The sequence below is a fragment of the Lissotriton helveticus genome, chromosome 1_1, assembly GCF_964261635.1.
Source record: "Lissotriton helveticus chromosome 1_1, aLisHel1.1, whole genome shotgun sequence".
In the NCBI taxonomy this organism is placed as follows: domain Eukaryota; kingdom Metazoa; phylum Chordata; class Amphibia; order Caudata; family Salamandridae; genus Lissotriton; species Lissotriton helveticus.
Window position 1 is genome coordinate 680,001,306 of NC_136057.1, and position 26,946 is coordinate 680,028,251.

The following is a 26,946-nucleotide window of genomic DNA, read 5'->3' on the forward strand; positions in this document are numbered from 1 at the left end:
CCAAGAAATAGCGCGGGGAAGTGACCCCGGGAGCAACAGCTTTAATAAGCATGGGGCGTGATCTGACAGGGAGCGCAGCAAATGCAAAATGTCAGTGGTCCAAGCAGCAACATCCTGAGAGACCAACCAGAAGTCCAGACGCGACCAAGCGCTGTGGTGGTCAGAGATACATGTGCCCTCTTTCACCAGGGGGTGTCTGCTGCACCATATATGAACAAAACCCCCATCCGAGATTATAGCCTTCAAGGCAGCGCTTGTAGCCAGGTGTAGGGGACGGGTCTGCACCTTTCCTGTCCATGTCATCATCTAGGATAGCATTAAACTCCCCTCCCCACAATATTGTACTGCAACCAAATGCTCTGACTTGAATCCAAATATCCTAAAAGAAGTCAGGGGAGTCTACATTTGGGCCATAGACTGCTACAATGACCAGGGAAACCCCTCCTAACACTCCATGTGTAAGGACAAACCTCCCATCGGGATCTCTATGTACCTCACCCTCTCACCAGTCAACCCCCTTTTTGGCCAGCACAGCCACTCCTCGGGCATAATTAGAGTAAATAGACGAGTACACATTCCCCTACCTATGATGCCTCAGCCTCTGTGATGTTTAAGTGTGTCTCCTGCAATAAACATACATCTATGTTATGTCTGGATAAATAAGTATGTACGAGTCTACCATCATTTAGCCCTCGTAAGTAAATTTAGTGTTGCCGCGTGATTGTGTTTACAGTACCCCAACTGACGTGGAGTGAGCATCGGAGGTGTGTCATCTCCCAGTCGCAGACTATGTACACTGACTAACAACGCACAATCATCCTGGCAATGAACAAAGAAACAATACCTACCCACCACCACCAACCACCTCCCACTCCAACCCCCCAATCAGGTTGTAGAATACCCCCAGATCAAACTAAAACTCAAAATCCAGACAGTGGTACAGGGAACCTTCCCATGGGGGCGTAGTGGTACGGCAAACTTCCCTTCTCGCAAAAGGTGGCCGGGAATACTGAGGAGTGCGTTACAAGCCCACACCAACAACCCCCAAACAGACAGAACATCAAAACATTGTGTGATGCGAAACCCACAGTCACAGATCAAATAGCTTCTCCCCGGAGCCGTATCGTAGCAATACAGTCACTTAGGCTGGTGATCTATAAAATACCCATGTCAATTGTTGTCACTGAGTTGGCCAGTCACAGACGTCTTGGCACCTCAGGAGTCTTTGTTCCGCTTCCCACCAACATGTATGCAAACTTCAAGGCGGACTTTGCATCTGTAAAGAAGTGAGCTGTGCCATCATATGAAACTTTCAGCATGGCAATATATAGCAGGGAATAAAGGACCAGTGCCTGCAGGAGGGTGCATTTGGCTGGTAGACATTCTCATCGTGCTGCCTGTACAACAGGGGTAAAGTCTGGGTAGAATGAAATAGTATTTCCTTTGTGCAACACTTGACCTTTTTCTCTAGCCAACCGCAGGATGGCAACTCTGTCTTGGTAGTTCAACAGCTTTTGCCAGTATTGGCCCAGGTGTTGCCCCAACTAGGGGTTTCAGAACCAAGGATCTATGTGCTCTCTCTGCCACAAAAACAGGGGACAGGTGGGGATTGAACAGTTCGTGGAGTAGGTCTGTAACAAAGGTCTCCAGTTTGTATATGGCGGTAGTTTCCGGGATACCAGTAATTCGTAGGTTGTTTCTACGTGACCTCGCCTCTAAATCTTCGTTCTTAGCACGGATGATGCCTAATAGCTTGTCCATATGTAATAGCTGTTCCTTAGTTTCCACCTGAAACTTGTGAAATTCGGTTTGGCGGTTTTTTAGGGCATCTAGGCGGGACTCGTGCACAGCTAGCTGGGTCTTGACCGAGTCCTGCTGCGTAGTCAGGGTGTCCAGCTTGGAATCTATGTTTCTTAAGCTAGAGTGCATCTCCAACATGAGGGTGCGCCGGTCTTCACTTTGATCCTCCACGAGCAAGTCCTGCTCTCCGTCCGTCTGCGCATGAGGGTTTGATTCAGTTTGGTGCGTGGCTCGTTTGTTGTCAAAAGTGAGCTTTGGTTGTTTAGCGCCCTGTTTGCCCATGGTGTAGTAGCAGTCAGAAGGTACAAATTATGAGGAGAGGCAAACCACACCCAGCACACTCAGTCGACACTCAATACCAGCACGAGTGTCTTCAGCCACCATATCCCCCTCTTCTCTTCAAGCGCCTCTTAAGTCACCCAGCACCACGTGCTATACCGCAGTCCCTCCCAGCTCATCAGAGCTCCTGCGGGCCAACCATGCTTTACGGGGAGTCCCTGGTAGTACAGCGCTACGTACGTTGGTTGCCCTTAAATGTTCACTGCGCAGCCTGCAATGCCACAAGATTGCGGCGCAATTTAAAGTTATATATAGGACATAGGAGAACGAAATGCCCAGGGTCCACTAGTGCACAGCTGGGGTCATGTGTGTGAGTAATGGCGACGCTGTAAGGGGGCAGCAAGGCAACCGCCCGCAGCCAGCTGCGTCCAAGAATCGCCGCAGTCTTCAGTAGAAGCTAAGACCTGCAGGGCGCCACATCCACGAGCCTCCAATGCAGGGTGTAACCAAGATTCCCCAATCGATTGTCACAGAAGAATAGTGCCTCTCCAGGATGGCCTTTACTTTGCTCACATCTGTGTACCAGTAAAGGTGCCACACACTCAAATCAGCACCCACTCAAGATCCGTAGCAACACGCAGCGTGGACTTGACGGCGGCAGCAGTTAAAATCAAGCTGTTAAAGTCAAGGCGCCAACTGTCACTGTGCCTCTGGTTCGGCCGCAGTGTAGCGCGTCTTCAAAATGGCGGTGCGGGGTGGCTAAATTATCTCCGCTTTGCACCGCATACCTAGCCTCGGGTAGCAGCAAGCCGGGGCATCCGCAGCAGTTCTCCCCATCACTCTCAGTCCTCTCAAGCAGCGCACATACCTCGGATTTCAAAAGTGTCTCAGTCAGGGGACGCTCGTCTGCTGCCGGCGGCTCTGCAGCAGCCACAGGCTCAATTTTTAGGCTGCCTGCACTTAGCGCTCCCGGGGGTCCAGATCTTCACAAGCAGCCGGCAGCTCAGCAGAACCCCATGCCGATCAGCCTCAGTGCGTCCACGGGTCTCGGAAATGGCGCCACCAGGATCTACATGAGTTTGGCAGTCTGAGGATATCAGTCACAGGCGCAACACTACACCATGTGTGAGGATTATATCAGGATTAAGTTCCCGGCCGGCGGAGCGCACTCAGAGAGCGGCCATTCCGCTGCACGGCAGACCACGCCCCATGTGTTGCAAGATTTAAATGCATTGCAATTGTCTAGATATCCCATGACAAAGCATCTTTGTTAGATCAATGTGATGAGAGGCTTGCAGGAAAGGGATACTTTTTAGAGCATTGCATGTTGATACAGATAATCACAGCATTGATTTGAGGTGAAAATAGAGATTCAAATTGAAGGAATTCTTAGTTTTCTGAGAAGTTGAAGGTTAAGGTCGTAGAGAAGAGAAGAGGATCAGGTGGAATGGAAGAAGGTAGTATCTTACCCTCCCAGTGCTAGGAGTTCAGTATTAGAACCTTTAGGCTCAAAAAGCTTTATCTTATCCACTGCTGGCTGTAATTGAGATAGTTGTTGATGTATCTTGTAACAAAGTGATTTCCCAGACAGATGATGATTTGTGTGTCATCCGCTCTCATTTAAAAGTGTACCTTATTTTAATATGGAAGCTGAGAAAGGGGATGCATGTAACAGTTAAACTATAGTAGGGAATGGATATATCTCTTGATTACATCACACAGTAAGCCACAATAGAGGGATTCTGAAGATTCCAAGTTTATTTGTTGAGTGTGATCATAGAGGACAGAATTGATTCCGCAAGCACAAAAATCCCATAAACATTTTAGAAATAGCTCCACTTTAAACTTACTAAGCAAAACTCCAGTTTCCATGCCTCTTCAGGTCGATGAAGGTTTGGCACTCTACTAGGATGGAGTACAACCCAAACACATCTCTAAAATAATCATCATCTTACAGCATTTAATGTTCAGTAAATGATGAGAGGTTTGATGAATTTTGAAAAGTTTATTTCTCCTTAAGAGGCAAGTCTGTATTTTTGTGTTTTTATTCAGATTAGTTAAATAACTCAGTTCATAGAAATATCGAGAAATCTTTGGTTGGAACAAGCATACAAAATAACAGCATGTTCCGTGAAGGATTAGTACCTATCTTATTCAAAAGGACCTAACCTGTCCTAGTGTACTCAAGAAGAGTAGTTTTGGGAAAGAGCAAGTCCAAGTTAGAGAAAAGACTAATAGCTACGACAGATCGAACTCCCATGAAGAGTAATTATGGAAACTCAGCTGAGTTCCCTAACAGCTGCAGTAGCAACCATTAACACAGGTAAAATAAATTGATCACAGCAATAGCTATGATCAGCATAAAGATAGAAAATCTCCTCACCAAGGGTAATGATCCAGCGCTGCTAGCTAATCAGGGATCAATACTAAATAAGATCACATACCATTGGCCCATACACATTCACCCAAATCCCTGTTGCGCTGGGGGTCAAGTTTTAATGACGTAAAGATCGTGTTTTCTTCACAAGTTCATGTCTAACATTTCTAAATACATAACTAAACCTGTATATCAACTCTCTTTCCTCTGGTCAATAGACCAATTGGTTGAGTAGTTAATGGTAATAATAGTACTATCTATCTAATATCCAGTTAGCTAAATAATCACAGACTCTCGGTAACATTAATAAAATGTATCTACAAAATGTGTGTATTAATAATACTCATCGCATACAGGTTACAAATGCAAACAATGAAATTCACAAGAGGGAGAGAAAAACATTAGCAAAATGCAAACAGTGTCATTCTCATCATCAATATACGATATTCACATGAAGGAGTGGATAGATTAAGAGACATAAGTTACAGCAAAATAATGTGAAACAATATACATGTGATGAAGGGGATAGATGAAGAGACATAAGTTTCAGAGATAAAAATACATTTTCAAAGGATTATGCAAAGTACGAGTCAGTAGGACTATACTAACCCCAAGATCAGTGAAATACCACCCCCCTGGCGAAGGAGGTAGTGGGGGTCCCCTGAAATAGAGTCAGGGAACAAAGACTTCAGAACCCAGTTACGGGACAGGGACAGGAACAGCTAGGCCTCTCTGCAAACCAAAGGACAGCGATGCATCACCACTCTCTCCTGCAGCCTCACTTCTCTCCTCGATGATGAACTGCCTGCAAGCTAAACCACACCCCTAAAGGCACCCCAGTTATACCCTAAAACCTACATATCCATTCCACATCAATTGAAATAATTAATAAAATGTGACTTCTGATTGGCTGAGCCGGAGGTGGTCTGTCACACCATCATAATTTCCATTCATGACTACTATAGACTATTGTTCTACTTCGCTTCTCATGACATAAGTTTTGATTCATTCAGACGTTTATTACATGTACCTCTTTCATTAATTTTCTCATGACTCTCAGCTACGTCCGCGGAAGCAGTTTTGGGTCCCATGGCCAGTCTCATCCTTTTGGCAGGCAAACGATGTTCTCTGTGCTGTACAACCTTGAACTTTTACTCTTCTTCTACAGCGCTCAGCTCTTCTGTCTGCTTTGTCAGTTAATTTTTGCTCACTCTCCAACCCCTCATCTATCAGGCCAATTTAATAAAAATGGAGGCCCATTCGGCTCACTAAGGCAAATAGAACATAAGCATCAATTAATTACACAGAAATGCACTTTCCACTGTCTACCACCAAACTTTGCACATCCCATGTTAATGTTTTTCCTAGCAAGATTTAGGCAAAAGCGGCATTATTTATTATTTTAAAGCGATGTGCGACATGCAAAATGCGACCTAGTCATGCATTATTTTCTCATTTCTTTTAAAGAACAATGTAAATACGGCTAAGTTCTTTCATGCATTATTCCACATTAACGTACTCATGTGCAAAGCAGTTTCCCACGTGTTTTCTTGTGATTTGGGCATTAGTTTCCACTGCACACTGTTAGTACGTGTCATGAGGTGTTAATGCGAGCAGGTTTCTTTTTGCGAACATCCTGCTCCTTTAGTAAGGAAAACAAAGAAATCACAGTTAGCAGTAGCTTATGGCAACTGGAGCTATCATAACAAAGTGCTAAGGGCCATGGCAGGGTAGGGATGTATAGAATGCCTTAACTCTAGCTAGGAACACCTACTATGAAGTAATCACAAAACATGTTGCAAACTATGAATGTCAAATCATTTTTAACCAAAAGGAAAGGATCATCCAATGGCCTGTCGTCTTCTTTCTCGATTCCCACAGTAAATGTCCATGTCTGCATGTTGTTATTTGAATATGACTACAGCACTTTACAAAAAGATACATCTAGGAAGGTTCGCATGAGAACCTTTGCAAGCCTACTCTGTTAGCTATTCAGTGTTCCATTGTGTAACAATGGACTACTTCTATGAAATGAAACATTAACATCTAGCATGTTCTGGTTAGATCAAGGGTTTTAAACTTACAACAAGCATTTTCTTTCTTTAATATACTTGTTCTTTATAAGCATGAGGCAGAGGAAACAATTTAAATATGATGATGTCATATGGTGTGAGGAAAGAAAGAAATACATTTTGCAGCAAACAGGACATTTCACAAAGATGGCAAGTTCTACAGTTTAGTCATACCATTAGATCAGCATTTACAAAAAGGACATTAATTTTATTAAAGAGACAGAAAAATGTTGCCACGTCGTCCTGTGCCCAGGGCACCCCCCAATGTTTTGCTGGCTGGTACGAGTGGTAACTGACTCTGACTGACCCAGGGCTCTGCCAAACCAGGCCCAGGACCAGTGCTATGCTGAAGACACACTTAGACTTCAGTGAAAACACCTACGTACACAAAAGTACACTATTGGTTGGGGACCCCTGTGATTGTCATGACATTCCCTATAAGGCCCTAGTGCATAATAGGACAGGGGATTGAAACTTCCTGTAAGTCCCTAGTATATAATAGGGCAGGACAGTTTAGAGGCCAACAGCCTATTCTGCACTTGCATGTGTGCACTGCTTGAACATGAGGTTAGCTTAAAAGCAGCCCTGTGTTGCGGGACTGCTTTTAAAAAGCAAAATGTGCCCAAACTCAACTTTGGTGTTTGGGGCACTTAGAAAAATTATAAACTACAATGTTGGGCATATTAGGTACCCCCAGGGGTTCCCCTAGGTTCCCAGGGCTGGGGGTCAGGTATTTATAAGGACATCCCCTATAAAATGAGTTTTATATGCCCTGGGTTAAGTGAAATTGCAAATTTCACTCCCCACATTGTGATAAAGTGCTTCATAAAATTGACGTGTGTGCTAGGAGCACTGTGGAGGGAGGATCTGCAATATGTTTACATATTCAGAACCCCTAAAGTCTCCCTTACGTGTTCCAGGGGTGGGGGGCCCTGTAGATATAGGCAGAGTTCTCATAAAATATGTTTTTATAAGCCCTGGTGTTGGAAAAATGGCCCAAGTCATGTTTCCTATTGCAAAACCCCTGCTACATAAGTTAATATAGCAAGAAGTTATTAACTAATAATTCCCGCTAGGAGAATTATAAAAATGGCATTTAAGGACTTCCTAAATTGTATTTATAAATCCAACGATATGGTATTGTTGAATTTCTCCTAAAGTGTACAGACAAGAAGTTATAAGACTTTCTTGTCTGTAAGCCAAAATTCAGCCTTCCAGTGGTCTGTCCTGATTGGTCAGAGTTAAGCGAATTAGCCAGTCTCCTTTGATGAGGAGATAAAGAGCCCCTGGGGTTAGCCAGCTCTTCTGGGAGTGCAGGGTTCTGCTACACAGGAATGCTAACACAGGGGGAGAGGTCGTAAACAATCCCCTTCAATGAAGGAGAAGACACCAGTTTCATTTACAACTCTCCTCTTTGAACTAGGCTTAAGGAAAGAATGAGCAGATGCAATGGGGAGAGACTATGGAGATTAGCCATCTTGGAGGTGTGTATAGCCTGCTCTTCTCTCCCTGATGAAAATTCTGATATATTGAATTTTGGAAAACTGTGCTTTCTGGGAGATCAGTGTGCCACACTTTGGAGGAAGTGGTCATGCTCTGAGGTGTTGTCCTGCAACTTATTGGACAGGAATGCCCTCCTGACTGACCCCAGACAACACTGAATACGTATCTGAGAGGAGCAGTGCCTCTCAGATCTACTGCTTGAACCTTAAGAAAGAAGAAGAGTTCATACTGGAAGTTTGATTTTTTCACTAACCAGGCCCTACACTCTGACTGACTGAGCCTGCTGCGCAATCTGAAACTACAGCCCAGTGGCAAAACCTGCTTCTAAAGGAATAAAGTGTGGACTTCCTGCAAGCTACAGGTTAACAGAGCCCACCTGGACCATCACCACAAAGAATCCTCAGCCTGGTGTACTAACAGTGGATTTGTAAGGGTTTTGTCCAAGTGGATTGTGGAACTGAAGTCCCAAACTTTCAAGGACCAACTTGGAGATTACAGACCCTTGGATTGTGTTTTGGACACTTTGGACCCGCAAAGGAGTTCTTCACTGAATCTGGCCTGCTGGAGGAGGCTGCATGACGTCTGGTGAGAAATCCTCCAGAAATGTTTTTAAATGTGAAGGCAAAATCTTGACCAAAGTCTCCCGCTTAGTGTATCCGACCAGGGTTCCATCGCGGCCGACCTCAAACTTTGACGTTGTCCTGGTCAGAGGCAACCAAATGTCCAAAAACTGCACTATATGGTTTCTAAGCACTAGAAAGAGTTTCATCTTTTAAACTTCATATCTCTGGTTCCCTACCATGTATTTTATTTCGTTTTGGTGTCATTTTAAAGATACAAATATTTCCTATTTTTATACATTGGTGTTGGATTTTTATTGTGTGTTGTGTGTTAATTAATTACTGAATTGGAGTTTTTAAATGATTTACCTACCTGACTTTGAAGTTAAACCTGCCCGCTCACAGCCATGCTACCAAGGGTTGAGCATGGGAATAATTATCTAAGACGTATTCCCAGCCCTATATTGTGCTGGTGGCCTTATTGCCAGTGGCAAATGCGTTTCTGCCACTACCAATAATCCACTTTCCAACAGAAAGAATCAAGAAAATATTGCGGCCTAGCAGTGAAAGAACAATAGGAATAAGCAGCATTTCCACTTTATGCACATTTAATAGAGTACATCTTCTCCAACCATTATGTTGACATGCATTTTCTATGTTAGTGTTAAAGCACATTTCTACAATGTTATGAGGTAAATTTACGCAAACCTTTTCAGCTTCCACAATTCCTTTTAGTGCACGCCCAACAATCCCCAAAACTATTTCTCAGTATGAACAAGAGGATATCGGGGTCAACAATATTGTAAACCACTGAGAGATCAGAACAGTCAGAGCAGCTTGCTGTCCTTGCGTGTTAAAACCTCGATTGAAGGTTGCGTAACATCTGTTAATGTTCAATGTTTTCTAGAAGTTGTCCTTTGACTTACTTTAACTGGATTCTGGTGGGGAATGGCACTAGAGGGTCTATCATATTTTGTTTAGGCATGAAGAGATGATTTTATTTTTCAATTTGTCAATTGGATAGGGAAAATGCCTCAGAGAGCAAGGAGTCTATCATGGTGGTCAGATCAGTTGACAAGGAGAAAAATAATTGCTTCATAGGAGACGAAGGACAAAGTTCCATAGGTAGATCACTTGCATTGATCTTTGACACTAATTTGATTATGTCCTTCTCAAGGCAGTAACCAAAGTGGTAAAGGATAATTACAATGGAACAGGGAGGTTGTTGGGCAAGATAACAATTTAAGATCTATAGGATTGTGTCACCAGTGATTTAAGAGTCCTTACTATACTATTGGTTTGAATCCTGAATTGGGCACAAACAAATGCTCATCCCTGAACTGGAAATATAACTTGTGTGGTAATAGTGCATAACTTATGTTTGTGTCCGCATATTGTGGGGACAAACACTGTACATTCAAAATGTATGCACCTTCGAACGGGAGAACCATAGTATTACCCCTCATGCCAAAAACTCGGAATGTTTTATTAATTGTGCACCCACCCCTTGCAGCATTGGTATGTACTAGTTGCTCCATTACCACCCCAGATTGCTCAGAACTTGGAATAACCTACTATATCCCTGATTATAAGTGGGTGAGAGTTTTCCGCCCCCAGCCTAAACCTCTTTTTTGCTAGGGTCGGTATTCAGATTTGTCAGGAATTTACCACACCTTGGTACCTTGATGTGATAAAGTCCCAACACTTAGTTAAATTTCGTCAGGTCAAACCTGCGGTAGTTTAAATGGGGAAAAGTGTACAATAATTAGCATGTGGATTTTGGTGAAATAAGCACCACAGTCTGCATGTTGTTCCCTAAAAACTTTACATTCTGAACCTTGGGGAGTCGGATTTTATCAGGTGCACTAAATTGCACTTTCTCTTTGACCCAGTCATAATCAGGGCCAAATTAATAGGAGCTGGTAAACATTGTTAAGACTAGCTGCTGTGCTTACCATTGAATGTCAGTTGTAAAACTGACTCTGATGTGCTGCTTTATGGAAACGGAATGGTTTTCTGCTCCTCCTTCCAACAGCTGCATAAAATAGTCTTAGTCTAGGGGGGGAGGGCGCGGCTGCCAAACTTGCACATCTCTGTACAATTTATTCCAGTGAATGTGACACAACAAACATTGTATTTGAGAAAAACAAGTTTCACTAAATCTCAGACGGAATTTTCCAATTTAAAAAAAGATGCGGCCATAGACAGACTGGTGCTCAGCTTAGTTACTGTGTTTATAATATGGAAAGCATCTGGTGCCCTTGAGCAAGATGTCGGTATTTTTTCCACAGATATCCCCTTGTCTCAGAACTGATTGGCATGAAACATCAAAGGAGGCATTCTGAACAGCAAAGTCTCGAGCTCCGGGCTTTAGAAAAGATGACTAAAGAAATGTCTGGTCTAGTACAAAACTTACAACTGCTTTAGATGGGGAAGAATTCATATGAGAGATAAGTCTTCCTGTAACTAGACAGTCGTGGTAATTTAAATCTTTCCTTTTATGTGTGTATTTATAATGTGCAGTCACTGTGAAATTATCTGTTCAAAGCCCACCCACAGAAAAGCTGCCCTTCATGGGGATGTAAATAGCTGAAAGGAAGTGATCTAGATCTTTGGCAAAGCATCACCCCATTGGCTCAGCATCCCCCACTTGACCCGCTTCTGACCCCATTTCCCACCACTCCAATGCTCTAGTTCGAAACTAACTCAGACCGTGCAACTAAGAGCAGTTAGTTCATTCATTAAAATGGCAATGCACTATGGATATATCAATGTTCAATAATTTTCAAGGATCTGAACTAGCTTTTGGCCCTCGCTGAAAAGGCACTGATTTTCCATTATGTACTGATAGTTTATGTATTACCCTTTTCTTCCAATTTTGTATTAAAATCTCAGTATTTCACCATTGGTTTCTGCCTCTCCTATGCATGGACATTAAGCTCTCAGTTGAAGAAACGTCAGATAGTCAGAGAGTGCTGCATTCTTTAAGCAGTTGGGTACCACTTAGAATAATGTGACATCATCCTTCCTCAGGCTTGCCTCCTCGTAGTTGATATCTTTTGGATATTAATGTGTCATCTTTTCTTAAGAGAGAATATAGTGAGAGCTCGGCTCTTGGTGTGAGGACTACCTCATCCATGTGTAAGAGTAAACAAATGGTCTCACGTAGGAAATGGCGGACGATCCACCAGACTGACAGGTCAGCAAATTCTATGGCTTTAGTCCCCGGCAGACGATCACTAGCTAGCCCATCAGACCCTTGTATTGTCACTGTAGTGCAGCAATCTCTGCACACTTGGATTTGATTGGTCTGTGCAAGCATTTCAATATTTGAAATAGAAGCAATGGATTCCAAATGTGAATATATATTTTAAGCTATGTTAAGTCAAGAGTGAAAAAACCGTAGTTCTATCTACAAAGACACCTCATAAAAGTGATTTTTCTTTTAGATTTACTTCAGATTTTAATGTGGTTGTAGAAGGTATAATACAGGACAGAGGAAATACTAGAAAACAGATTAAGCAAATCTGCCACAAGTTTACATGCTGAAGAATTAAACTAAATTGCACAATGTTCATGGCGATAAAAACAACAAGCATTTACAATGCAATAGGGCTCGCAGCATTAAAGTTTGAGTTATTGGCATTGTGTATGACAATGCGTTGCATAAAATGTTTAGCAAACTTTGAATTGGTGAGCAGTGAGAGTGTGTGCAAGAGTATGCTGTTCTTGAAAGCAGTGTGGTAGAGAGTGCAGGAATTTGGGTGACCTGAGCAATGTGGATGATGCACCTCACGCACGGGGCTGATGCAGTTATTATTCACACAGCTCTGATGATGTGCACTCACACTCTGCACTCACTACTCTGCACTCACTACTCTGCACTCACTACTCACTACTCTGCACTCACTACTCTGCACTCACTACTGACTACTCTGCACTCACTACTCTGCACTCACTACTCACTACTCACTACTCTGCACTCACTACTCACTACTCACTACTCTGCACTCACTACTCTGCACTCACTACTCACTACTCTGCACTCACTACTCACTACTCTGCACTCACTACTCTGCACTCACTACTCACCACTCTGCACTCACTACTCACTACTCACTACTCTGCACTCACTACTCACTACTCTGCACTCACTACTCACTACTCACTACTCACTACTCTGCACTCACTACTCACTACTCTGCACTCACTACTCTGCACTCACTACTCACTACTCTGCACTCACTACTCTGCACTCACTACTCTGCACTCACTACTCACTACTCTGCACTCACTACTCTGCAATCACTACTCACTACTCTGCACTCACTACCCACTACTCTGCACTCACTACTCACCACTCTGCACTCACTACTCTGCACTCACTACTCACTACCCTGCACTCACAACTCACTACTCCCTACTCTGCACTCACAACTCACTACTCCCTACTCTGCACTCACCACTCACTACTCACTACTCTGCACTCACTACTCACTACTCTGAACTCACTACTCACTACTCACTACTCTGCACTCACTACTCACTACTCTGCACTCACTACTCACTACTCACTACTCTGCACTCACTACTCTGCACTCACTACTCACTACCCACTACTCTGCATTCACTATTCTGCACTCACTACTCACTACTCTGCACTCACTACTCTGCACTCACTACTCACTACTCTGCACTCACTACTCACTACTCTGTACTCACTACTCACTACTCTGCACTCACTACTAACTACTCACTACTCTGCACTCACTACTCACTACTCTGCACTCACTACTCTGAACTCACTACTCACTACCCACTACTCTGCATTCACTACTCTGCACTCACTACTCACTACTCTGCACTCACTACTCTGCACTCACTACTCACTACTCTGCACTCACTACTCTGCACTTACTAATCACTACTCACTACTCTGCACTCACTACTCACTACTCTGCACTCACTACTCACTACTCTGCACTCACTACTCACTACTCACTACTCTGCACTCACTACTCACTACTCTGCACTCACTACTCTGCACTCACTACTCACTACCCACTACTCTGCACTCACTACTCTGCACTCACTACTCACTACCCACTACTCTGCACTCACTACTCTGCACTCACTACTCACTACTCTGCACTCACTACTCTGCACTCACTACTCACTACCCTGCACTCACTACTCACTACTCTGCACTCACTACTCACTACCCACTACTCTGCACTCACTACTCTGCACTCACTTCTCACTACTCTGCACTCACTACTCTGCACTCACTACTCACTACTCTGCACTCACTACTCACTACTCTGCACTCACTACTCTGCACTCACTACTCTGCACTCACAACTCACTACTCTGCACTCACTACTCACTACTCTGCACTCACTACTCTGCACTCACTACTCTGCACTCACTACTCTGCACTCACTACTCACTACTCTGCACCCACTACTCACTACTCACTACTCTGCACTCACTACTCACTACTCTGCACTCACTACTCTGCACTCACTACTCACTACTCTGCACTCACTACTTACTACTCTGCACTCACTACTCTGCACTCACTACTCACTACTCTGCACTCACTACTCTGCACTCACCACTCACTACTCACTACTCTGCACTCACTACTCACTACTCTGCACTCACTACTCTGCACTCACTACTCACTACTCTGCACTCACTGCTTACTACCCACTACTCTGCACTCACTACTCTGCACTCACTACTCACTACTCTGCACTCACTACTCTGCACTCACTACTCACTACTCTGCACTCACTACTCTGCACTCACTACTCACTACTGTGCACTCACTACTCTGCACTCATCACTCACTACTCACTACTCTGCACTCACTACTCACTACTCTGCACTCACTACTCTGCACTCACTACTCTGCACTCACTACTCACTACTTTGCACTCACTACTCTGCACTCACTACTCTGCACTCACTACTCTGCCCTCACTACTCACTACTCTGCACTCACTACTCTGCACTCACTACTCTGCACTCACTACTCACTACTCTGTACTCACTACTCTGCACTCACTGCTCTGCACTCACTACTCACTACTCTGCACTCACTACTCACTACTCTGCACTCACTATTCTGCACTCACTACTCTGCACTCACTACTCTGCACTCACTACTCTGCACTCACTACTCACTACTCTGCACTCACTACTCACTACTCTGCACTCACTACTCACTACTCTGCACTCACTACTCACTGCTCTGCACTCATGACTCTGCACTCACTACTCACTATTCTGCACTCACTACTCACTACTCACCACTCACTACTCTGCACTCACTACTCTGCACTCACTACTCTGCACTCACTAGTCTGCACTCACTACTCTGCACTCACTACTCACTACTCTGCACTCACTACTCACTACTCTGCACTCACTACTCACTACCCACTACTCTGCACTCACTACTCTGCACTCACTACTCACTACTCTGCACTCACTACTCTGCACTCACTACTCTGCACTCACTACTCACTACTCTGCACTCACTACTCTGCACTCACTACTCTGCACTCACTACTCACTACTCTGCACTCACTACTCTGCACTCACTGCTCTGCACTCACTACTCACTACTCTGCACTCACTACTCACTACTCTGTACTCACTACTCTGCACTCACTACTCTGCACTCACTACTCACTACTCTGCACTCACTACTCTGCACTCACTACTCACTACTCTGCACTCACTACTCACTACTATGCACTCACTACTCACTACTCTGCACTCACTACGCTGCACTCACTACTCACCACTCACTACTCTGCACTCACTACTCTGCACTCACTACTCTGCACTCACTACTCACTAGTCTGCACTCACTACTCTGCACTCACTACTCACTACTCTGCACTCACTACTCACTACTCTGCACTCACTACTCACTACTCTGCACTCACTACTCACTACCCACTACTCTGCACTCACTACTCTGCACTCACTACTCTGCACTCACTACTCACTACTCTGCACTCACTACTCACTACTCTGCATTCACTATTCTGCACTCACTACTCACTACTCTGCACTCACTACTCTGCACTCACTACTCACTACTCTGCACTTACTACTCTGCACTCACTACTCTGTACACTCTGCACACTCACTCTGCACACTCACTCAGCAACCTCACTCTGCACTCTGTACACTCACACTCTGCACTCACTACTCTGCACTCACTACTTTGCACTCACTACTCTGCATATTCAAGTGCAGCAGGTGCTTGGTAAACTTGCTGAAGGAAATCGAACTATCAAAAGTTTGACAAAAGTGAGTGATGAAAAGTTTAAGGCAGCTTCGACTCCAAAAGTAACAGTGAGATTGAAGAGTGGGAGATCCCACATAATGAATGAAAACCTTGTTTTGATTGTATTTCTGCGGTTCCACATTGCACCTACGGCACCTGCACTCTACGGTATAACACAAAGTGTATGCGAAGACATCCAGCTGCAATGGGTTGCCCATAAAGTCAAATGAAATATAATTCTCTTTAACACAACACACCTACCGTACGCTGTGAAGTTCTTTGCTTTTTGTGTACTTTCACAGCCTACACACGTGTTCCCGCATGCCATACTTCATTTTAAGTTCCACAATTGCCAGTGAATTTAAGATGAATTTTAACTCCAGATATGGGAGAGCCTTACCGGAAACAAACAGCCCCTTCACCTCTGCACCATCTGCATATTAACAGCCGTTCAGCATTCGAAACCTATCGTGGGGCGGAACTTCAACATCAGAGAAAACGAAACCTATCGTGGGGCGGGACTTCCGTCTTTTGAAGCCTGCGCCCACGGAGTGCCTGGCCAGAGGAGCGGTGGTGACGCGGGGCTCCCTGAGGCCCGCCGAGGCTGAAGAAGTCCAGAGTGGCGGTATATGGGCCTGGGGGGGGTCTCGGTGCGCTTGTGTCTGTGTGCGAGTGTGTGTATGTGTGCGACGCCAGGGGAGGGGGGGTGTCTGTATGTGTGCGTGCATGTATGTGCGCTCGTGTGTGTCTCTGTGTGTGCACATGCGTGCAGGAGGAGATGTGGCTGCGTGTGTGTTAAAGCTTCCCAGGAGACAGGAGATGGCCACAGCGTGCGCGTTCTCACGCGTGCGGCCCGCTCCGATCGCCTTTTGGGAGATGCGCGTGGCCAGGTCCTGTCTCCTGGAAAGCTGACTCAGTGACAATAGGTCTCTGGCGAGACCGCGCTTTCGCGCGGTTAAAGCCACAAGCCCTAAAAATGACTATAACACCTAGAAAGTTAATTGACAAGTTAATTATTCGGGATAAAAGCGGAATGCAGCCTCTTGACAGCTTCCGCGACCGAGACCAGGTTTCTCTACGTCAGAAATACTGAGAAATACTGAGAATTAAAAGGTTCTAATTCACAATACTTGCAGTAGAACCAGACCAAGACTTACTTTCCATCATCAGCCTTTCACCCAGAGAAAGGGCGAGAGATGGTAGAACAAAGAAGGAAGAGAAAGAAGGGAAAACGATGGCGAGAGGATGGATGAAAGTGAGAAAATTAATTTTAGTGTGGTGGAAGAAAAGGGCATCAGGCGAATCAAGACTAGACATCCTTTTTATTCAGCAACCCTTCATTCGCCTGCGCCTGGGCAGGCCCTGAGAAAAGCTCTAGGTCCCTGGCTTTTTTATTTTATTTTAACAAAATAAGCACTGATGCAGCCCCAATTTCTGAGTGCAGCCCATAAATACCAGTACGCCCATCGATATAGCTGACTGGTGTAAACCTCGAGACAGAGTGAACAACTGACCTATTTTCCGGCCGATAGGAAGAGCCCAACTACTGTTACGATCTGACTCGAGGGGGCTCTTTTATTGTACATAGCGGTTTATCATCGTTCGTCTTTAATAGGAGGATGTTTCCTTATTTGAGCTTGCTTCCATTGAAGCTATTTTTTCAGAGCCTATTGTCAAATGTGAGTGGTCACTGAAAAGGAGTTTAAATTTGCCTCAAATGTTATCTTTAACACCCAAAGACTTCTGCATAATTCATTTCGCCCAAACCAAGTGCTTTGTGTTAAAGTGTCTGATTTATTTTTCTTTTAAGGGAAGCATTTACCCGCGTTATGTCAAAAAATAAAGCATGAGATTTTGAAGCTTGTAAAAGGCAGCTTTCAGTCAAATAAATCCTTTTCTAGAGGACGAAAACTGAATTTATTATGGAATGTGTGCCAATATTGCACCAGGAAGTGTGACGACAGGAGCTGTTTTTGATTCCACGAATGCTTAAAAGCTGTTTCTTTTTTTTTTTTTAGATGGAATGGACAGTCGACATTTAACTCTGTGGGGAAAATAAATTACCAAAGGCCCAAAGAGGTCAGCAGGAGAGGTGGGATACAGAAATACTGAGGCTGTTTGCCCTCTTTGTGTACATCCAAGCCTTAAAAATAATTCCTTACTGGTGACATGTGGAAACCCGGAAATTGAACCATGTTGGATTCTCTTCTTCCTGCGACACCAATAGCAATAAATAGCACTTACCACGTCCTAGTGAAAGAAAGATGCACACATACTCGCAGCACAGGCACAGGCATAGGTATATAGATTCCAAAGGGTTCTCAATCATTAAACACTACTTTCTTTATGTAGGCAGGAGGGAGTGATGTAGGGATGGGCCTTGGGTGACGAGAAGAGGCTTGCTCACCCAATGTTGCTCTAACTTTTTTCAAGATTGCCTACATTTATTCTTAGAAGCCTTCCGCAGGTGGTGCTAAATGTGAGGTTTGGAGACTGCCAAGGTCACCGAGCCTTGATTTGACCTGACGCCTCTTTCTTCCAATACTCTACGCTTCCTGTTCCGTTTTCTCATTCTGTCAGCAGTGGTGTGGCAAGACATTTGGCACCCCGTCCTCTAGCTTGATAGTTAAAAAAGACAGACATTTCTTTTGGATCAAATGAGCCCCTTACGCCACTGTGTCTCCTTCTGCATATGCTACATTATTGCTAGTGATGGATTATAATTATTTGAGAATACATTTGCTTGATCAAGTCTGCTCATCAAGTGTGAACTAATATTTATTTAATGAGTTATGACTAATAGTGTTGTCTTTTCAAAAAACGGGTGAAAGCATGGAGAAGGCTTGCAAAACTGGAGTAATGAGAAGTCATTTTTGTCATGAGAGAGAAACTTACTAAATGTACTAAGAAATATAGTGTAAAACTATAATTGCAAGTAGTAAAATAGAAATATGATTATGAAAATCTTTAAAAGTAAAATGATTCTTGCTTATGTTTTTTTTTCTGAACATGAAAATCTAAATAGAAATACACTGATTGCTTATAATTTTAAAAAATCTTAATCAGACCATGCTTATAAGCTTAATTGAAATTATGCTTTTTTATATCGTTTCATATGCATTCCCTTTTTTCTCATACGTTTATAATAATAGTGTGTTTTTATTCATAAGAAAATTATGACTTTGTGTTTTTTCGTGTAGGCCTCAAAACCCTTTGTTTTATTATTTATTTTCCTAACATAGGCCTCAGAAAAATGTATTTTGTCCTTCATTATTTCTAAAAAGCATTTCTAAAAAGCTGATCTATTTACTTCAGTTTTGAATGCTTATCACTAAAGTTTCCTTCCTACGGTTAGAGTATTCTTTCTATGAATAATTGTATCGACTTTGTGCAAGCTAACATAAAAGTGAGCGCGTGGATGTGAAAAGTTTCAATTTGCTTCCTATTCCCGCAGTGATTCAATAATGTACAAATGAATAAAAGAATTAGGTTAGAGTTCCGGAGGAATTTGAACTGGAGAAAAATCACACTACGATCGCACCATGGATCCTTACCATTGGAATCATGTAAAGCTGTGAAGAAGCTACATTTTGGGGTTGGGATTGTGAACCTATTGAGGTATAACATGCTGTTAGTCTGAACTCTCTCCTTCCCTGAACTGAACTTTCCTGAATTTTCCTTGCACTTCATTGGCTGGTGATGTTGCACAAGCTCTACCTTTCCGGCTGAAAGGATGACTATTCAGACTATTACACACTGGGCATTAGCTCATTGATCTTAAGTTCATATGAAATCTCGAATTGCATACTGAAAGTGCAATGTGTTTTCTTTCTCTCTCTCTCTCTCTTCCCTCACACCAGTTTTTGATTTATGATGTAGTTTTTGCTCTGAACTGTGATTTATTGTGATATTGCCTATACTACATTTGAGTTACCCAAAGAACTGATAATTCCAATGTGTTTTGTGCATTGACTATTCATTTTGAAGTTTGAAGTTTGATAAATATTCTGAGTTTGTCTTTATTGACGAGAAATATTTAACATAATATGATTTGTTGACTATTGTTAGCTAGGCATTTTCTTCATTATAGGTCTTCATGAAGTAAATAGCATCTGTATCTAATTATCTGAGTCCCTATTAGCTCTTATAAAAATCTATCAAAGGACCTCATGACTTGTAAGTGGTTATAGAGTTTCTATGAGCCCAAACTTTTGGTTTAGTAAACGATTATGTAGTTTGGTTCACCCACGCCTCGCCTCTTGGCCTCTTTCTACTTTACACCCCGGTCTCAACACCCCGAGCAGGCCGCCTCTGGTCGCGCACTGTTTCCGTCGTCTCTCGGCTTTGGATTCTTTCCGGAGTTTCTCCGATCTTTGCCGCTCGGTCCCAGCCTCTGGAGCCCTGTAAATTCCCGGATTATTGGTCGGAGTGACAAGAAGATCTATACTGTCCCCGGAGCTCTTCAACTATGCAGCCATCTTGCTTGGCTGTTAGCCACGCCCCCCCAGCGTGAATAGTTTTGATTGGTAGCAGAGAATCATAAGACAGAAAATAATTGTTGGAGATTTGTTTTGCTTATATAATTTTAACATTCAGAGAATCATGATTTTTTTTTAATTGTTGAAGACCTTGTTTAGTAAGGATACCAATTAGAAAAGGAATTCCTGTGGCGCCTGAGTTGCTGTAGACCCCTGCTTCATTTATGTCATTAGAAAGGGGTTATCATATGTGTACGTGGTTAGAAAATTGGATGAATTATACTGAGCGAGATGGTAATTTAGCATTTTCAGAGAATGGGACTTTTAATCCTAGAATTGTAGAAAATTTAAGGAATCTAATTAATAACTTGAGACCCAATCATAGACTTGTGCAGTATGAAGCTCTTGAAGAATGGGAACATGAGGCATACAAAAGAGAAGGAGAAAGGTATCATACTAGATGCAAGAATACTGTGAGTAGATATTCAGAAGCAAAGTGGGATGCTCAGAAGAAAATGTGGAGAAGAGATATAGCTGAAGAAACAAGAATGTTTCCAGTTATGGTAGCTGAGACTAATGAGGGAGAGAAATGTAAGGAGAAAAATAGAAGTTAGAAATATGAGTGGAGCCCATACAGTTTTAAGAAAAATGAATGTGGAAAACCAAGGATCGATTGAGAATAGTGGAGCAAATGTGTGTGTGGTTACAGGAGAAGAGTTAGAGCCATTAATTTGTATTTCAGAAACATCAGCTGAAAGTCCAAAAAAGTTGTATATGCAGATTCAAGGAGGATGTTGCAGATTGAGAGAAGAGTGACGCCTACATCAGGGGGGTCAAGGTCAGGTGAAACTGGTGAAGGTACTCAGAGATCATTTGGTCCTTCTCTGGAAGAACTAGATGATTGGATAAAAGAAGTAGCGCCTGCTGGTAGCTAACAGAATAATAGCTCAAGCATAAATGTGGCAAGTTAAAAGCGGATTTGGAAGAAATTATTTTGGGGATGATTAGTCCAGAGAGATTATGTAAATATCGAGATGAAGAAATGCTTTTCATGTGTACGACTATTACAGGGAGAGCAAGAAATGTACATGAGAAGTTTGCTGAGGTTGCACTAACATTTGAAGTTGACATAGAAAAGCTCAAGGCTCTACAGAAGAGATATCGATTAGACTTTAGTGATAAAGATTTTGAGTGTTTGAATGTTTCAGGAAAGCGGTTGCAGATCAAAGAGTTACTGAACACTCTAAAGCGTTAGGGTGAATTAGATTGATGAGAAGTCAGATGGTCAAAAAAGAAGGAGGATACAATAGTGACTTCAGTGGCTTTACCACTGTATCCTGCGAGGGAAACAGGAACTGAAACAGCTGATGCGATGGCACATCCTATGAGAGAAATACCAGGAAGAGGGTTTGTTCATGTCCCTTGGTCAAGGTAGGATATATTATCATTTACAAATGATTTTCCTAGGTTGGGAGAGAAGCCAGTGGAATGGTATAAACAAGTGGAGAGGATTGTCAATGTTTCAAAAGTTTTGTGGAAGGATTTGGATGGCTTGTTTGATATTGTAGTTCCAACTGATTTGTGGGTCGAGAGTACAATTGTTGTAGATTGGCCTAAAAAAGAATGTCCAAGAGATCCAAAGACAGGAGCACCATCCGAAGAAGTCATGAAAAAGTATAATCAGGTTATTAAATATTTGAAAGGGAAAATTTCACAGAGAGAAACAGATTGGGTAAGAATAGACAGGACTACTCAGGAATTGAAAGAGTCAGTGCATACATACTATGAGAGGCTTTTACAGGTGTTTAAACAGTACAGTGGTGTTGAGAATATCTCTGAGAAAGATATGGGTATTTTGTATATTGGTTTGTGTAAGGATTGAGACCAGAAATAAGTGCCATGATTCAACAGCATTTAATTTGTTGGCAGAGAAAATCGATTGAGAATATTCTTCATTATGCGAAATATTGTAGTGATGATATTGAGTTGCGACATAAAAGGTTGAAAGAGGAATTGATGTTGGCACAGATAAAAGCAGCAAAGAAAGGAGGATTTCTGAATATGAATACAGATTTTACAGAGGTTTATCAGGGAAAAGGTCAGACTACTACTGGTATGAGAGGTGCAGTGTCAAACTGTAATGGAAATGATACCGTTACCACAAGGGAGAGGCCGAGGTGGTAATATAGAGGAGATGAAGAAAAAGTTTCCTTGTCACGCATGCGGCAACTTGGGACATTGGAAGCGCAAGTGTAAAGTATATAAACAAATACAGGTGATACACAGATTGTAGTTACAGGAGTAAATGGAATGAATCAGATGCAAATGAATCAACAGAATCAGAATCAGCAAATGTCGGTTGGCACAGGACAAGGTCAGCAAATACCTCAAGCTCCTATGTAAAATATGAATGGTCAAGTACAAAGACACAATGAAATGTGGGTTTCCATACAAATGATCAATTAAATTCAAATGTGCAGGTGTCTTCACAATATTTGATGCATTTGGATGCAAGTGATTCAGATACATATCAATGACGGTGTCTTAGAGGGGAGGAGGAGTGCAAGCTTGGCGCATCCTTAGGGGTAGATCAGTGAGGTCCCTATGTGAATGGTGAGGTTAATGGAAACTCAGTTACGTTCCTCGTAGAAACTGGTGCTACCTGTTCCACCGTGAGAACTGTGGAAATTCCCAACCTACCCCTCTTGGGACAAAGTATCCAAGTTGTAGAAGTTTTGAACTAATTGATTAAGCCCCCAGTGACTAAACCAATTATAGTACAGATTAATGAATTTCAGGATTTACACAAATTTGTGGTGTGTGACACAAGTCCAGTTAATCTATTAGGAAGGGACTTATAATGCAAGATTAACTGTTCCATATACTGTTTGCCAGATGGAATGGCATTTCATACAAAGGATGAAGACATGGTATTTAACATTGCATGACAGGGAACAGAAGTGAATGATTTATATCCCTTATTTACAGCGAATGATTTGCCTGTTGAGTTGAGAGATACAGTGTTGTCTGATGTGTGGGATTTTTCAGGCAAAGACATTGGTTTAATAAACGGTGTAGCTTCAATTCAGATTATGGTAAAACCAGATGCAGAATTTCCAAGAACACCAGCTTACAAAATGAGTCCTGAAAAAATGTCAGGAGTAACACCTATGATTGAAATGTTGATTGAACAAGGTATTTTAAAAGAGATTTTAGGAAGTCCATGTAATTCTCCTATTATGGGTATTTGCAAACCTAATGGTAAATACAGAATAGTGCAAGTTTAGAGAAAAATGTATCAGATTGTAATACCTTGTTATCCAATAGTACCAAATCCATCTGTGATCTATTGTATCTATTTCAAGCCTTTTTCTCAATACATTTGCATCCAGATAGCCAGTATTTATCTGTGTTCCGGTTCGGAAACCCTGTTTTGGCATGGTGCCGCGTTCCTCAAGGGTATGCAGAGAGCCCGTCAATGTTCAATCAGATATTGAAGAAATGCTTTGAGTAATTGGTAATGCCTATTAATTCCGCTTTAGTGCAATACATAGATGACTTGTTGGTTGTTTCGGGAACAAAAGAAGCATGCGTTGCTGATACAATGGCTCTACTGAACCATTTAGCAGTAGGTGGACATAAAGTGTCACCAGCGAAATTACAATTTTGTCAAATAAAGGTTCTTTATTTGGGTCATAACATTGAGAAAGGAATCAGGAAAGTGTCTCAAGATCGGATCAATGCCATTTTGCATATGAATCCGCCGAGTACACAAAAGGAAGTTCGAATGCTTTTGGGAATGGTTGGATATTGCAGGCAGAAGCTACATTTGGGGGTTGGAATTGGGAACCTATTGAGGTATAATAACCCATGAGAAAAGAACAGGGGCTGCTATCTTTTCCTTCCAATTCTTGGGTGTGACATGCTGTCAGTCCGAACTCTGACCTTCCCTGAACTGAACTTTCCTGAATTTTACTTGCTCTTCATCCGCTGGTGATGTTGCACAAGCTATACCTTTTTGGCTGAAAGGATGGCTATTCAGACTATTGCACACTATACATTAGCTCATTGATCTTAGGTTCGTATGAAATCTCGAATAGCATACTGAAATTTCAATGTGTTTTCTTTTTCTCTCTCTCTCTCTTCCATCACACCAGTTATTGATTTATGATGTAGTTTTTGCTCTGTAAATGTAAATGTAAATGTATGAAACTTATATAGCGCAGGACTTACCCTGGGGCATCTCCGCGCTTGCTTAGGGAACCCGTCCTGGTATTCCCCTGTGAGAAACCCCGGCAGGGTGTCCACAAGGTGAAAGCCAGGCATCCCGCCACGAGGGGCCGATGTGGAGATTAAGCAAGCTATTGCCCAGAGTCGCAGAGTGTGACCCCGTGAGTCGAGTAGGCACCGGAGCGAGACTTGTCGAGACAGTGGAATTTATGAGCCCGAGACCCCCCGAGGCGGGGAATCGAACCCTGGTCCACGGTCGATCTCAGATTCCGGGTCTGCCGCCTCTAACCACTGAGCCACACTTCTCCACTGCCGCTCTGAACTGTGTGTTATTGTAATATTACCTCTACTACATTTGAATTAACTAAAGAACTGATAACTCGAATGTGTTTTGTGGATTGACTATTCATTTTGAAGTTTAGATAAAAGTATCCCGATAAATATTCAGAGTTTGTCTTTATTGATGAGAAATAGTTAACATAATATGATTTGCTGACTATTGTTGTTAGTTAGGCATTTTCTTTATTACAGATCCTCATGAAGGAAATAGCATCCATCTCTAATTATCTGAGTCCCTATTAGCCCTTAAAAAGATCTATAGGATCTCATGATTTGTAAGTGGTTGTAGAGTTTCTATGGGCCCAAACTCTTGGTTTAGTAAATTATTATATAGTTTGGTTCATGGTACATTGAATACTTTTTAATGATTATAACATTTACACCTCTTCCGCTGGATCACTAGCTATGCCGCTGTTGGCAGATTCTTTTTCATGCCTGCTTTCTTTCTTTGTCCCCATTTTCCTATATTTCTCTTTCTTCTTCTTTCTCTATTTTCTGCCTTTTTCTCACTTGCTCTGGGCAGTCTTCTAAGAGACAAATAAGTCCTGGTCCCCCCAAAAAAGTGCCTACCTCCTGCAACCTCTGGCACAAATTAAACACGGACTATGCAGCACATTTTTTCTTTATGAAAGAAGTCTGTCCGTGTGGCATTAACTGGGTGTTATTGACTTTATGCTAATGTGCCTGCATCCAGAGGTAATAACACTCATTTAGCTGAGACTTCTGATATGGGTTGGATCCCTGTTCCCCTTCGCCCCGGGGAAGTAGAGAATTATTAAGTGTAAATTATTGGGTTATTAGTTGAGGAGGGTGGAAGCCCCACTCAAACAAAACAATAAATACAATCCTAGTCAGGGTGAATAACAAAAGTTACTAAATAAACCTGTGCTTATGCATCTGACAGCTTGGCACAAAAGGAGTCTGACCTAAATCAGTGGCAATGTGTAAAGTGTTTATACAGCACTCAAACTGTAAACAAGGGAAAACACAACACAAGAAAAATCCCAGACTAATTTAGAAAACTCGGGTGAAATTTAATAGATAATATTACACTAAAATGACAAAAAACTAATTAGTAGAACTGGAGAGATGAGTTTTTAAAATTCTAGTTGAAAATAGTGCCAAAATGCAAAATAAAGTTCCACTGGTATTGGGTTGCAATGCACCCAGGGAAGCCAGAAGTTCAGGCCCACCATGAGGGGTACGGATTGAATACAGGGACCAGGTTTGTCCTGCTGAAGAGTTACCTTCTCAAGTCCGCATGAGGAGCTGCTGCTTGCATTGGCGGGGGCCGGGAAGAGGTTGTTGTCGGCACGAGGAGCAGTTCAGACGTCGTGGATGCTCACTGCTGCTGTAGTGCGAAGAGTGCGTCACTGAAGCTTCAAGTTGGCAGTCATGAGAAGCACAAAACTACTCTATCTTCACCATTTCTTCAGGAGGGGTTGACTCTGATGCCATTTAAGGGTCCAGGACCAGGGGGTACCTCTTGGGGATCAGGACTCTCTCCAGCAGAGCCAGCAGCAGGGCCCAGGCAGGCCCAGGTATTGCTGGTCAGCCGGGAAGTTGCAGGGAAGCATCAGGAAAGCTTGTTGTGTCCTTGTAGCTCAAACAGGAGGTCAACAACTGACCCTCAGAGTCACGTCTGGGAAGCCTGGGTTCAAGACAAGCAGGTCCAATCTACATTCTTCAGACAGCAGGGCAGTCCTTCTTCTGAATCTTCCACGGGTCCAGGAGTTTTCTGATGGGAGGTTCCCTAGTGTCAGCCTGTGGGTAGGGGATGCCCCCTTTGTCTAACCTTCTCCCTTTCCTGGGAGTGACTCCAAACTGCCAAGGGCAGCGGTTCTTAACCTTTTGTCTTCTGTGGACACCCCAGTGAATCACCACGGGAAGATAAGGAACCCCACGTAAGTGATTTCTATGTCTGGAGCCTCAGAATAATACACAAAACACAGAAACAGGTGTAGATCAAACAAATACACACATTATGAAAAAAATAAAT